Below are 6,356 nucleotides of genomic sequence, written 5' to 3' on the forward strand. Positions count from 1 at the left end.
TTTAAGGACAATATTTTTAACTGTTACCAATGAAGGTAAATATAATATTTGGTAAGTATTATTGGGTTACAAAAATTGTTTAGAAGACATTTCTGTCAAAGCATTTCTGTCAATTTCATGGTTACTCGCAAGGAATTTAAATTAATTTGGCGAATTCCTTGATGATGAGAATCATCATTCCTGTAGTAGTGTTATTGAGAGAAGGACCGATGAATTCCTTGCTAATTTATTGGGTGCTAAGTATTATTGGATCGAGAACATGATTTGTGTTAATTTTACATATATAAAATAAATGGATAAACAATTACCTGTTTATAACCACGGTTAATGCCCATAACCGCCCATTTAAATTTCGCGGGTAAACGGTTATACCCATAACCGTTTATTTATCTAAACGGTTACCTATAACCATAATCGTTTAATTTAAATGGGCGGGTAACCGCGATTACTCATAACCAATGAGTATTTGCCAATCCCTAATGCCGCCCATTTAGAATTTCTGGAAATGTTTTTTTTATTTTTTATTTTTTATTTTTTTGGGTCAAGAATTTCTCGAAATGGTTACCGACAAGTTTGGGGGCACGTTACCTCAATGCTTAGGAAACCTGTCTTCTTCTCTTCAAATATTCCATATTGCACAAAATAAAATATTAGGAAGTATCCCGAATGAGATTGTAAATTTGGCTAGCTTGGAGGTTTTGGGGATGCTGAGAACCAATTATCAGGTCACATTCCCCCTGGTGTAGGAAAGCTTCACAAGTTATATCTATTAAATTTGAGTAGGAACTCTCTCTCTTTGGCAATCTTACATCCTCTTTCGGAAATTTAAGTCAATTAAATGAGTTAAGCTTAAAAGGCAACAACTTCCAGGCAATATCCTGCCAAGTTTAATAGAGTGTCAGAATTTGAGGCTCTTATATCTTGGTGAGAACAATTTTAGCGGTATCATATCGCAAGAAATTATTGATCTGTTGAACTTGTATATATTTAGTTTACCTCAAGATCATTTTCTTGGCTCCCTACCAAAGGATGTAGGAATTTTAATAAATCTTGAGCATATAGATATCTTTGAAAACATGTTATTCAGTGAAATTCCAGCAAAGTGTAGTTAGTTGTATAAAATTAGAGTACCTAGACATGCATGGAAATTTCTTCCATGGGACGATTCCATCAACTTTAAGTAGCACAATAATCCTAATTCTTGTCGTGTGGCTTGTTCTTGGCAATTGACACTGAAAATCTTAAACCTAACTACCTAAGTCTACTGCAACCATGGGAGAAAAGACAATATTGTCTTTTTTTTATCAAGTATCTCTCTCTGTTGATCGGGATAATTCAGGAAATTCGGGAAGAGTTTAAATTGCTTCTAGAGATCGTGACTACATGACGCATGACGAGTCTCTCTTTCATCCATGATTTATCCTCCAAAAGAGAGTGTCGTCACTGCCAATGGAACTATAATCTCAGTAACAGAGCCTGGTCCAATTGCACTCACCCCATCTTTATCCTTACACAATACCTTGCTTCTTCCAGAATTATCAAATCATCTTTTATCAGTCAGTCAAATTACCGATCGATTAGGTTATATCGTACTAATGTTTCTAGTACATTTTTTAAAAGGTACCAACCTTTGGGCTAAAACCTAAAATTTTTAGTCCAGAACAGTTTTTCTGCTCCACTACTTCTGGCCTAAATTTTTAGCCTAAGATTATTAAATAATGAATTTAGGCTAATTTTTTTTTTCTTAAAGTAACTTTTTTAAAAGAAAAAATTATGTAGACTATCATAATTTAATTTTATGAACATTTTAACCTAAAAATATTTAGATTCTGATAAATATTGAAAAATCACAAACAGACACCATGAAACTCGTTAAACGCTATGAAAAAATATGAAACACATAAAAAAAAAATTTTAATTAATTTAGCCGTTACATTTAAATTTGAACCGTTAAATATTTTTTTTACTGTTGAATTTCATCAAATTAGATCTTAACCGTTGGATTCAATGAATTTATAAATATAAAACTAAATAAAATACATATATATGGTGGGCCAGCCCCACTAATCATGGGCTAAATCTGGCTTTTGTTTAGCTTTTAGCTTTTAGCCCACACATTTAGCATGAATTGGGTTGGATTTGGGAGGAGAATAAAACCTAAAAAATAACATTTAGCCCAGGGTTGGAGATGGTCTAAGAGAAGGGGGTTGTATTATGTCGACGATGTGGCTCCTAGCAGAGTGAATCAAGTACGCAGTGGGAATCGTGACAAGATTTAGAAGATTTAGTTAAGGCATTGGCGACTTGGGCATGCCTCGTTTGGCTATTTACGGAAGTTGGTTATGTTATTATTTACTAGTATTTCAGACTTTGATAGCCACATGTGTCTTTCTTTCCCTATACGAGTTGCTCGAAGAAACATAAAGAATTAGATTTCAGGTGGTTCAGTTGGATCTTTTTCAACCACCACAGGATGACCCATGCTTCAGGCATAAATCTTTGAATGAAGATCATGGGGAAGACTTATTCAGCTTTTCCACACCATAACTAGCTACAATGATTTTACAACTAGTCATAGTCAAATGGGGTGTCATGTCTTCCACATAAAGTAGTTTCTTATTCGATCTCAGCCTTGCTCATACCTAAGTTCCCATTACCTATTCTTTTGTGTATATCCTCAATCCATTCACAAGACGCAAGCATGCGTAGGCCTGGCAAACGGGTCGTGTCTATCGTGTTCGTGTCGTTTTCGTGTAACACCTGTTATCTCAACGGGTCGTGTCGTGTCACACCCGTTATCTTAACGGGTCCTTAACAGGTCGTGTCACTTTACCCAACGGGTAAAGTGACCCGACCCGTTATGACCCATTATGACCCGTTAAGAAAAAAATATTTTTTTTTTAAAATTTGCACATACCACACATTGCCACATAAATATTACTTCAAAACATTAAAACATTTCTCGTTCAAGTACTATATCTACACTCGAAAATAAAAGCCTAATAAAAAAAATAATACATACACTACTAATATATTACAAATATTAAATGTGCAAGGATAAAGAGTTTTTGTTTTTAAGATTGTAAGTCTTTCTCAAAAGTTTACACCTCCATTTACAAAATCTTCAATTTACATCGATCATAATGAAATTGTATTCAATTTACACCTACATCTATATAATTATTACAGTTTTTACTTTTTAGGGATATACAATTATTAAATTAATGTATATAATTATTAATATTATAGTTGATTCATACTTTTATTAAGTATATAAATTATAACATAAGATTTTGTGATATCCACATCCACTAGTGTAAATATTTTAAATTGAAGATCAAATTCATTCTTTGTATTCATATAGGGTTAAGGAGTGTAGCTGTAAAAATTCATCAAAATCAGAGTTAAAATAACCGTTAAATCTTGATTTTTCGTTTATAACCGTCGAAAAGCTTTGTCCCGTTACTTGATCTCTGAATGTTTTTTTTTTGTGATTTTTTGCTGATGCGATCTCCAAGCATATACAAACAATTTTGACGGTTTGGATCGTTGAAATTAGTTTTGGAGAATTTGTAAAACGATAGATTGACTAACACTTAGAGTTTATTTATACTTTCATTAAGTATAACATAAGATTTTGCGGTATCCACTTGTGTAAATATTTTAAATTGATGATCGAATTCATTCATTGTATTCATATAGGGTCAAGGAGTGTAGTTATAAAAAATCATCAAAATCGGAGTTAAAATAACCGTTAAATCGTGATTTTTCGTTTATAACCGTTGAAAAGCTTTGTCCCGTTACTTGATCTCTGAATGTTTTTTTTTTGTGAGTTTTTGCTGATGTGATCTCTAAGCATATACAAACAATTTTGATGGTTTGGATCGTTGAAATTAGTTTTGGAGAATTCGTAAAACGATAGATTGACTAACACTTAGAGTTTATTTATACTTTCATTAAGTATAACATAAGATTTTATGGTATCTACTTGTGTAAATATTTTAAATTGAAGATCGAATTCATTCATTGTATTCATATAGGGTCAAGGAGTGTAGTTATAAAAAATCATCAAAATCGGAGTTAAAATAACCGTTAAATCGTGATTTTTTGTTTATAACCGTTGAAAAACTTTGTCCCGTTACTTGATCTCTGAATGTTTTTTTTTTGTGATTTTTTGCTGATGTGATCTCCAAGCATATACAAACAATTTTGACGTTTGGATCGTTGAAATTAGTTTTGGAGAATTCATAAAACGATAGATTGACTAACACTTAGAGTTTATTTATACTTTCATTAAGTATAACATAAGATTTTGTGGTATCCACTTGTGTAAATATTTTAAATTGAAGATTGAATTCATTCATTGTATTCATATAGGGTCAAGGAGTGTAGTTATAAAAAATCATCAAAATCGGAGTTAAAATAACCGTTAAATCGTGATTTTTCGTTTATAACCGTTGAAAAGCTTTGTCCCGTTACTTGATCTCTGAATGTTTTTTTTTTGTGATTTTTTGCTGATGTGATCTCCAAGAATATACAAACAATTTTGACGGTTTGGATTGTTGAAATTAGTTTTGGAGAATTTGTAAAACGATAGATTGACTAACACTTAGAGTTTATTTATACTTTCATTAAGTATAACATAAGATTTTGTGGTATCCACTTGTGTAAATATTTTAAATTGAAGATCGAATTCATTCATTGTATTCATATAGGGTCAAGGAGTGTAGTTATAAAAAATCATCAAAATCGGAGTTAAAATAACCTTTAAATCGTGATTTTTCGTTTATAACCGTTGAAAAGCTTTGTCCCGTTACTTGATCTCTGAATGTTTTTTTTTTTGTGATTTTTTGCTGATGTGATCTCCAAGCATATACAAACAATTTTGACGGTTTGGATCGTTGAAATTAGTTTTGGAGAATTCGTATGCCATCAATCAAGTTCCGTGTGTGTGTGTGTGTGTGTATATATATATTTATTAAGTAGATTTAAATCTATTTATTTTGTACGTATAAATTATAATTGACTGGTACACGGAATAGTACATACATCACGTGTCACGTGTGTCATTATAAAAATAGTGAGATATGTCATAACAGTCATGTGTGTGATAAAAAGTTAATAACTTAAAAAAAAAAAAAATTTCTCACCACTTCTATTAATTTTCATTTTTCCCTCTCTTTTTTGTTTCCTTTTCAACTTTTTCTTATCATTTTCACTTTTCCCTCCAACATCTTTCCCTAATTCCCTTACTTTTTTGTTTCATTTTCAACTTTTCTTAACATTTTCATTTTCCCTCCATTTTGTTTTTTCAAAAAGGGTGGCAAGTTGGCAACGGCAAGAAATTGATTATTGAAATTTGATGTGATTTATTGAAATTTGAATGGAAAGAAATCACATCAAATTTCAATGGATGCAAAATCATGCAATGCATCATGCATATTAAATTATTAATTAATAATTATTATAGTTTTTATAAAATTTAATATATATATATAATTATTATAGATAGACTTAATATATTGGGGGTATAATTATTATAGTATATATAATTATTATAATTATTATAAATTTTATAGTTAATTTAATATATATATATATATATATTTATTATAATTTTTAGGGATATAAAATTGTAAAATTAATGTATATAATTATTATAGTATTTTTTTAGGGTTATAAAATTATAAAAATAATATTCTGCTTATCGTGTATCGTGTTACCCACGTGTATACCCGAACCAACCCATTATCTTAACAGGTGCTTATCGGGTTACCCGATAACGACCCGATTCGTTATCGTGTCGACCCAAACACCTGTTAATTTCGTGTCGTGTCGTGTCGGGTTATCGGGTCGTGTCAGAAATTGCCAGGCCTAAGCATGCGCCCAATCTGGAACTAGAGGAGTGAGGACGAACATTACTTGTTGGCATAAACAAATGACACGATAATACACCAAAATTAGGAATTGTCATTATACAATACCAAAGCTAACTATTGTTTTATTGGCGTACTATCGATATGAACAGGAACGAGCAATTTTTTATTTATTCGAACACGATCATATGATGTTATAATTTCACTCAACTTATAACTCGTGAGTTTGTTTTAAGTTAAAAGAATGAATACAATAACTTCAAAAAGTGAACATTCCTAATATTAGTTCACAAAATTATATTTATATTGAATTTATTCATCAAATTAAGAGAAAAAGATATATTTTTTTTGTCAGGACATCCCTCATCGAGTACGATAGCGATTGGGGTGGCTGATCCACTACGTACAGAACACTCTGATTATGATTATAAATTGGATGCTGCTAAAGCTGCTAGACAAACAATCAATACAGATCAACCT

Source organism: the organism of the source record quoted next, unplaced genomic scaffold (genome assembly GCF_019419815.1).
Source record: "Pyrus x bretschneideri cultivar Hongxiangsu unplaced genomic scaffold, Pyrus_bretschneideri_v1 Contig200, whole genome shotgun sequence".
NCBI lineage: Eukaryota > Viridiplantae > Streptophyta > Magnoliopsida > Rosales > Rosaceae > Pyrus > Pyrus x bretschneideri.